Source organism: Oratosquilla oratoria, chromosome 4 (genome assembly GCF_046742065.1).
Source record: "Oratosquilla oratoria isolate Oo_2021 chromosome 4, ASM4674206v1, whole genome shotgun sequence".
Taxonomy (NCBI): Eukaryota; Metazoa; Arthropoda; class Malacostraca; order Stomatopoda; family Squillidae; genus Oratosquilla; species Oratosquilla oratoria.
This window is the reverse complement of record NC_134780.1, coordinates 55,923,113-55,932,425: the sequence shown is the minus strand read 5'-3', so window position 1 is coordinate 55,932,425 and position 9,313 is coordinate 55,923,113. Positions and strand designations below refer to the sequence as shown.

Here is a 9,313-nt window from a genome sequence, read left to right as displayed (position 1 = left end):
ATAAAACACCAATAGGTAAAAGTGACCACATATTGATTGAACTGGAACTTAATGAAGAAAAATATATGAAAAGAAATGAACAATATAGAAAAGGAAGAATGATGTATGAAAAAACAAACTTTGATAAAATAAGAGAATTCTTCCAACAAGAAAACTGGGAAGAAATATACAAAGAAGAAACATCAGTGGAAGAGAAATGGAATATTTTGACAAAAATTTACAAAGAAGGAGTGGAAAAGTATGTCCCAAGACAAAAACAAGAAAAAGAATATGTAAAATGCTGGTACAACAAAAGTTGTAGGGAGTTAAAAGACAAAAGAGACAAAGCCTGGACCGGATGGAAAAAAGACAGAAGACCTGAAAAATGGAAAATATATACTGGTTATAGAAATGAATATGTACAAAAGTGCAGAGAGGAAAAAAGAAAATATGAAAAAGATGTTATAGAAAAGTGTAAAGATCAACCAAAACTATTCTACAGATTTGTAAACAATAAACTGAAAAACAAACAAGACTTGGAGAAATTAAGACAAGGAGGAGTTGAATACACTGAGGAAATGGAAATGGCAGAAATTATGAACAAACATTTTAAATCGGTGTTTACAAGGGAAAATATACAACCTGAAGAGATTGAGTGGAAGGAAAAAGTCCCCCCTATGGAAGAAATAGAAGTAACGAAGAATGAAATATTGACACACTTGGGTAATTTTGATGTCAGAAAATCGCATGGGCCAGATGAAATAGCAAACTGGATTCTGAAAGAATGTAGGAATGAACTGGCAGACAAAATACATAGCATAATAAGCAGTTCCTTAAAAGAAGGAAAAGTTCCAGAAGATTGGAAAAAAGCAAATATAGTACCTATATATAAAGGAGGAAATAAAGAAGAACCTACCAACTATAGACCAGTCTCTCTAACAAGTACAATAGCAAAAATATGTGAAAGAATTATCAAAAGTAGATGGGTAAAATACTTGGAAAAAAACAACGTACTAAATCCAAGGCAATTTGGATTCAGACAAGGACGATCATGCGTCACCAATTTAATATGTTTCTATTCAAGACTAATAGATATAATACAAGAAAGAGATGGATGGGCTGATTGTGCATTTCTAGACCTAAAAAAAGCTTTTGACAAAGTACCACATAAGAAGTTGCTTAAGAAATTAGAATATGAAGGAGGAATACAAGGTAAATTGCTAAATTGGATGGAAGACTTTTTGCAAGAAAGAAAAATGAGAGTAGTGATAAGAGATCAGCACTCAAAATGGAATGAAGTAATAAGCGGTGTCCCGCAGGGAACAGTTCTGGCCCCAATAATGTTTGCTATATATATTAATGATATGGATGAAGGAATTGAAAGCTATATGAGCTTCTTTGCAGATGATGCAAAATTACTGAAAAGAGTGAAAACTGAAGAGGATTGTGAATCACTACAGAGAGATCTAAATAAAGTACAAGAATGGAGTAGGAAGTGGGAGATGGAGTTCAATACAAAAAAGTGTAGTATAATGGAATTTGGAAAAAGCAAAAACAGAATAACAGGATCATATAATTTGGGAGAAGAAGGAATAAAAAGAGTAGAAAATGAGAGGGACCTGGGAGTCATTGTTATGAATAATATGTCACCTGAGAAACATATAAATAAGATTTTTGGAGAAACTTATAATTTAATAAGAACAATCAAAGTGGCATTTACATACCTGGATGAAGAAATGGTGAGGAAAATCCTAATCACCCTGATAAGACCAAGATTGGAATATGCAGCAACGATATGGTCACCAAGTACAAAAAAATGTATAAAAAAACTTGAAAGAATACAAAGAGCAATTACTAAACTGGCACCAACACTCTCAAAACTATCATATGAAGAGAGACTACAAAAACTTAAACTACAGACACTAGAGCAAAGAAGAGAGAGAGGAGATTTGATAGCTATTTACAGAATCATGAAAGGCATAGAAATTACTGATAGAGAGAATCTGATAAAATGGGATGACAGAAATACAAGAGGACACGGAAAGAAAATAAAAAAAGACAACTATAGAAGAGATTTGAAAAAGAACAGCTTTCCTCACAGAGCAATAGACAGTTGGAACAAGTTAGATGAGAAAGTGGTGTGTGCAAAAACAATACATGAATTTAAAAATAGTTTAGATAAAATGAGATATGAAGACGGGACCTCACGAGCATAGCTCCCCTTCCCGTAAAATACAACTAGGTAAATACAACTAGGTAAATACACACACACACAGAAAAAAACAGAAAAAAACACATACCCAAAACACAAACCATACCCAAAACACAAAACACACATGCACAAAACACACATGCACAAAACACACATACACAAAACACACATACACAAAACACACATGCACAAAACACACACAAAACACACACACACACACACACACACACACACACACACACACACAGAAAAAAACATACACAAAACACACACACAAAACGCACAAAAAAACACACAAAACACGCACGCACGCACGATCGGAAAAAAGAAAGATATAAAAATTCAAGCCTGCCGTGACCAGGATTCGAACCTGGGTTATTGCGGCCACAACGCAATGTACTAACCACTATACGATCACGGCCACTCCGACTTGATGACGGAGACAGGAAAAAGAAGGGTTATTTTGAGCCTTTTTACGTATATGTATATACATAGTGTGTGTGTGTTTACCTAGTTGTATTAGACACACACACACACACACATATATATATGTATATATATATATATATATGTATATATATATATATATTCAGAATGGCACTGGACTTTTAGTTCCAATGATAATAGGACATACTCCTAGGTATGATAAGTATCCTAGGTATAACAGCAGATATATCAAAATTATACAACCCCTTTGAACGAAAAAATAGGAATATAAGCAATCATTGGCATTGATATGTGTAATACACTGTTATATTCAAGTGAATAAAATACTGTGTATTATTCGAAAAAAAATGAGAACAAACTGGTTTTGAAAATCTCAGGATGACTGGAAGCAGGTAAAATATAATAATATTTGCAAATATCAGAGAAGAAATATAGGCAGGACATATTAGAAAATATGTATTAATTTCAACAAAGCAGAGTAAATAAAGCTGAATAGAATCCGCAGTAAGTGAACAAATAAATAAGTCATGCAATATAGGATTTTCCTCCTTATAAGGGAAGTAGCTAAAAAAAAAAGGGGGGGGGCACAAAATCCACTCCCAATCATTTCATCCCTTCATACTCCACTCCCATTCGCCACCCTCTCTCCTTATCTTGGCACCTCCTGGATGACAGGTCATCCCTGCATCTTCCCCACTGCCCTGGGTCAGAAGCAATGTAGCAAGACACAGCACATCCACAGCAAGGCCGCTTCATTTAATCGGCGACCTTCCCCCTCTCCGTCCCCTCATTCAGAAAAAGAGTTGACGGGGAGAAATCCCTTCGGGCTGCGTCAAAATATTAAATATCATTCACACATAACCACTGCCAACCCCCACCCACAGTATCATGAAATATAAAGAAATGGTGATCATGAAAGTATGCAATTGGGCTAAACATTTGGAATATATTAGTTGAAGTATAAATTATGAATAGTGGAAGCCTAGTACGAGAACATAACACAGCCTAGCATTAGATAACCATAATGCACGTGGATAAAACAGAAAATAGAAGACCATAATTTCTTTACAAAAAGTAGGAATAATGGGAGGGAAAATGCAATACATACTAAGAACTATACAATGAATGCAGAGAAAATAATCAAAATAGAAGAAATGGAATAGTAAAAGAAAATGAAATAGACTGAGGAAAGTGAATGTAAATATAGATCAGGAAAGATGAAACAATAAAGAAAATACATGAATGAAAATTGATAGTGGAAAGATGTAGGGAACAAGAATAGCCTAGTAATGTATAGAATCAAAATGTAATACAAGAAATAACCAATCAATATTATTGTCATTACCGGTGTTATTATTACTATCAGAAACTTTGGAAGTAAATTATAGGATCCAGAGAGCATTTATTATATTTATTGGACTGAAGAAAATGTAAATTAAAGAAATCGGACAAGTATATTGCAAAGACATAGAAAGATTTTTTTTTTTTTTTTATGAATTATTTTCGACAAGGAAAACTTAACGATAGTGAAGGAATTTATGTAGAAAATTAGAGAAAAACAGGAAGTTATAGGAATGAAGAGAAAAAAAACGAGGATAGATAATCAGTAATTAAACAAAAGGAAGTCGGCGAAATGAATAGAAGTGGAATTGAACAAGAAGTATGAGAAAGAAAGGAAGATGGTGTTAGGAAGTGTGGAAGAGAGCGTCGACTCTCGCCTCGGTTCGGTTCGAGTCGACTATAGACCTAATACTATTCCAATTACTAATTGTCATATACGGAAATTGTGTTAGGTTTTACATAGAACTGAAGAAGAAAAACTTCAGGATATACAGAGAAGATAACTTTATTTTAATAACACTTGTATTTGTCAATTACTAACGTTTCGTTAAGAAATGCATTCGTTTTTATCAATTTATTTATTTTGTCATAATCCCGTTTGTTCGGGTTATGTGGCCATTAACCTCGTTTAGTGTAGTTTAGTGGCGAAATTTCTAAATACAATACATAGTGAAATCTGTACAAGAAGCTTTAGCATACAACACTTTTCAGAACAGAAGAACATTTTTCACTAAACTAATTACTAATCGAAAAGCCATCTTTTAATTTCTGGTACAATGGAAACGTCGTTATTAGGAGAAAAAATGTGCGATGGCCGGGAATCGAACCCGGGTCAACTGCTTGGAAGGCAGCTATGCTAACCACTATACCACCATCGCGTGCGGAGTATGCGAGGAAATATATAGAAAATGAACTTGTCTTACTGAAAATTATAAGATTAGATTCTTCAAAAGGATTTCATTTATCATGTATACTAGTATTGGTGATTATTATTTTTTTTTATTAGGGTTTAGTTTTTTGATTGTTGGGTCTAGTTTTGGGCCTTGCGTTATGAATTTGAAAGGTACAATAAGTTATAAATATCTAAACATTTAATTATTGGTCATTGGTGTCGACATGGATTTATCTTCAAATAGCAAGAAATAAAATTAATGGTTACATAAAATGTTAAATTCATAAAAGTTAAGAAATGAAATGTGTTGGCCTGTTGGTCTAGGGGTATGATTCTCGCTTAGGGTGCGAGAGGTCCCGGGTTCGAATCCCGGACAGGCCCCACTTTTGTATTTTCTCTACTTTTACTCTAATTTTGTAATATTTATGTAAATATTTACTGAAATAAATAGTTATATACTTGTGTTTTGATAGTTTATTTTTTATTGTATTATTTTTTTCTGTCATGGTAATATGATTTAGTAAATGTGAAATAACCACATAAACCGTTCATTAGAAAATAGTATTTACCTGTATTTCATAAGATTTATTATAAATGCATAAATGAATAGTTATGTGCATATTTGTGCTGGAATCTACTTTTGTTTTGTTGTGGTTACATAATGTAGTAAGAAGCATGCATGAAGCTTCGTAACGTGGACAGTACGTTGGAATTTTTTATTGATGTGATGGGCGTAAAGTGGCGTGCTCAGACATTTAATTTTGATTCCATCATGTCCTTACTGTAATCGTTATCTAAGGATATATGAAAATTAAAATCAACGGGCGTTTGTGCACTGGTTTTTATTATCTATTATATGTTTTATTTTTAGTTATTTGTTTGACTTCATTGTATAATTTATTTTCATTTGTTTATTTAGTTGGTTATTTGGTATGGGACAATATGTAATTACGTAAACGCATTTGAAGAATTGAACTAGTGTACCAGATCATCTAAAAGCTACATTCGCATACTACAGGGGAGAGAATAGTGCGTAGACTTTGTATACATCGATCTTGTAAAGCTTTTTTCAAATAATTTTGTTAAAGACTAAGGGCATATTGGAGGAGTTCAAATAAGTCTATTAGAATAGAGTAATTACTTCTTGATTAACTGATTAATAAAGACGGTGGTCCCAGTTATATTCTTTATATGCTTGAATTATATGATGAAAGAATACATAAGTTCAAATTCCCTTGAATTTTACGTATTGTTATCGGCAGTTCATGTCGTCTTATTTAATTAAGGCATAATGGCACTACAAAACACCACAAAATGTGTTTTTGCAATGCTGTGTCTACTTTCCCGTATTTTTGTAATAAATAATACCAAATAATGCGTGCGGATCACAACTCATGCACATAATGTGCGCTTAATATATGACAAAAATGCATAAAAGTGACAATGGCGGGAAAACTTATCAAAGCTGTTTTGTGGCTGAAGACTTAGTTGGTTTCTCGGCCAACAGATGGCGCACTGATGCCGATGTAACTGAACAACAAGCGCGAAATTTGAGAAGCAAAGTAGAGAATTGTTTTAGATCTAGATTTTTTATTTCAATATTCAATCATTTTACAAGGAGTTCAAACCAGTAACCAGTACGAAAGACATTATCAACAAACGTAAGGAATACCGACTGAGTCATAAGTAATAATGTAATGATATACTAAGGATTACTCAAAAAGTCCAATACGGGTCATATTCCCATTTTACAAGACATCCATATCGATGTCACAAAGACCAAATAAATCATAATCACGTAAAATAATTTTGTTTCCACTAAAAATTCAAGGAGGTAATGATTATGAACTAATATAAATGAAAGACGTTTCCAAGGGTCTTTAAAGTAGGTTAAGACACTTATTCAAACACATACACACACGGAGTAACGACTCGAAGCGCAGCGATACTGAAATAATTTCAGCCCTGGTTCGAATCCTGCCCAGGGCTGAAATTATTTCAGTATCGCTGCGCTTCGAGTCGTTACTCCGACTCGTGGGCGGGGAGTTGGGTGTGTGTGTGCGTGTAAGATCATAGCATTACCCATCGATCGGTCATACGAGCTCTGAGCTCTTCCGGGAGGGAAATAGCTGTCGATCACCAGTCCAACACGTGATCCAAAGACCAAGGTGAATCACTAGTCAGTCAGAGCTGGACCGTCGATTCGCATTGCAGAGCTGACATGTCATCCCTAGGCGGATCTTGAACTCTGATCGCCCATTTAAATGTCGAGAGCGGTGCCACCGCACGGCTTTTGTAACCAAATTACATTTCCTAATCCAAAACTTTGATCATATAGAATCGTTTTTTCTACCAATAAGAAGTCAGAAAAGTACAGGTCAGTTGTGGTCAAACGTTATTGGCTTATCTTTCTTTTCAGTTAGGAGCGGTTGCAGACAAACGTTTAGTGGTATACTATTAATAATTCAGTGTATAATTTGATTACAGTATTAATATTGGTACAAAGGAAGTAAAAAAAAGTTAGCTCGGAAAAAGACCTAGGAGTAAAATATAGACATGTCACCAGACAAGCATATTAACAAAATAGTCTGAGAAACTTACAATTTACCAAGATCAATAAAGGTGTATTTTAATTACTTGGATGAAGTAATGGTAAAGGAAATATTAGTCACTCTGATAGACCAAGATTGGACTACGTTGCGACACTATGGACACCCAGCACAAAAAAAAATAATATAAAGAAATTAGAAAGAATCCAAAGAGCAACGACTAAAATCGCACCAACAGTTTAAAAATTGACACACGAACAAAGATTGTCCAAACTGGAACTACCAACCCTCGAACAAAGAAGAGAAAGAGGAGATCTACTGGTCATATACAGAATCATGAAAGGCATTGGAGTCCTTGGCAGAGAAGATTTATTAAAAGTGGGATGGAAGAAAAGAGGACATGAAAAGAAACTCAAAAAGGATAGTTATAGAAGAGATCTGAAAAAAATACATCCACACAGAGGATGTCTGGAACAAATTGGACGAAACAATAATATGTGCAAAAACCATACAAGAATTTAAGAACAAACTAGATAATGAAATGTTCCAAAGGCGGGTCACTGCGAGCGCTCCCTTCCGGTAATAACTAGGTAAACACACACGCACTCTCTCTCTCTCTCTCTCTCTCTCTCTCTCTCTATATATATATATATATATATATATATATATATATTTGGTATTTATGAAGTTTGCCAGTCTCACAGATGCAATTCTTATCTTTATCATTACCAAGTTAGGTTAGAAGCGGTTGTGTTATCCTCCACCGCAGCCCCCGCCAAAATCACATTTGAAAAAAAAAATCATTACTGACGTTACTATTAATTGGCGCTACACATTTATGTGATTCAAAATATTCAGGATGATAAGATTTATTCAATGATATAGATAAGAATTGCATTTGTGAGACTTGCAAGCAATTTATATTTGCCATTATTTCACAGTAGTTCATTGATATATTTTCTCTTTCTTCCACCTCTCCAATTTGCAAAACTGTTGACGTTTCATTTTACAGATTGATTAAGAATGTTGCCAATTTGAATAAAATCTGTAAAATACAGTCGTAATACGATTCAATGCACTCGAAAATGTATATTTATTCGAAATGAGGATTTTTTTTATTACATTGATAGTATTTTTAGGATTTAAGAGTAATCGTTACCGACGACGATTGATAACTGTTTTGGTTTGCTTTACTTTGCAATTTGGGTGTTTGTCTACTTTGTTGTTATTGCGTTATGTATAAGTATATATATATATATATATATATATATATATATATATATATATATATATATATATATACAGTATATATATACTCTCTCCATCTCCATCTCGACGCCACGGACAGCAAACTCACCTTAACCTTGCGTCGGTCCCGAACTTTTCACAGATGAAACAGGCGATGGTGCCCACGTGATGCCACTGTTGGTAATGGCGGTGCCCAGAGGAGATCAGGAAAGGCGGCGCGATAGGGAGGAGGGTGTACCTTCAAGGAGCCAAGGGCTGCCTCGGCAGGGGAGACGGTGAGATGACACGCCAATCCTTCCGAGGTGAGTGGCGAAGACTGACAGTGGTTCTGCTGCTGCAGCGCTCGTGACAGTCTCTCCCCGCGTGTAACACTTCTCTTCCACAACGATAGCCAAGACGGAGCCTGTGGACAAATAGATTCCGTCCTTTTACCAGGAGACAGGTGGAGTTTTCGTAGTTAGTGACGAGGTATTACCATAGCTTTGATTTCGAAGTTTGAAGATGACTCGTGTTGGCCCTGGTAATTAGGCCTCTTTGATGGTGACCCCCTTGATCAATGTGATCGTGGGTGTTCAGGGGCAATGTGATCATGGTGAACCTCATCGATGTCTAGGCAGTATAATACACAATAGTGTTTCCTACATG

The 9,313-nt window shown here is 34.9% G+C and overlaps 1 protein-coding gene and 3 non-coding genes across 5 annotated transcripts in view; 2 read left to right on the top strand and 2 right to left on the bottom strand.

Moving 5' to 3' along the window:
* LOC143024861 (cytochrome P450 6k1-like) overlaps nucleotides 1–9,313 on the top strand; it is a 73,388-nt gene that overhangs the window by 31,188 nt on the left and 32,887 nt on the right. Inside the window, exon 1 of one of the 2 annotated variants that reach the window (XM_076184184.1) lies at nucleotides 8,836–8,970. The exons of the other annotated variant lie outside the window; for it this stretch is intronic. The gene's annotated coding sequence lies outside the window, so the exon portion shown is untranslated. Of the gene's footprint in view, nucleotides 1–8,835; nucleotides 8,971–9,313 lie in introns of those variants that run through there. 2 annotated transcript variants of the gene reach the window in all.
* TRNAH-GUG (transfer RNA histidin (anticodon GUG)) lies at nucleotides 2,541–2,612 on the bottom strand. Its single transcript has one exon. It is a non-coding gene; the product is annotated as a tRNA-His (tRNA).
* TRNAG-UCC (transfer RNA glycine (anticodon UCC)) lies at nucleotides 4,786–4,857 on the bottom strand. Its single transcript has one exon. It is a non-coding gene; the product is annotated as a tRNA-Gly (tRNA).
* TRNAP-AGG (transfer RNA proline (anticodon AGG)) lies at nucleotides 5,181–5,252 on the top strand. Its single transcript has one exon. It is a non-coding gene; the product is annotated as a tRNA-Pro (tRNA).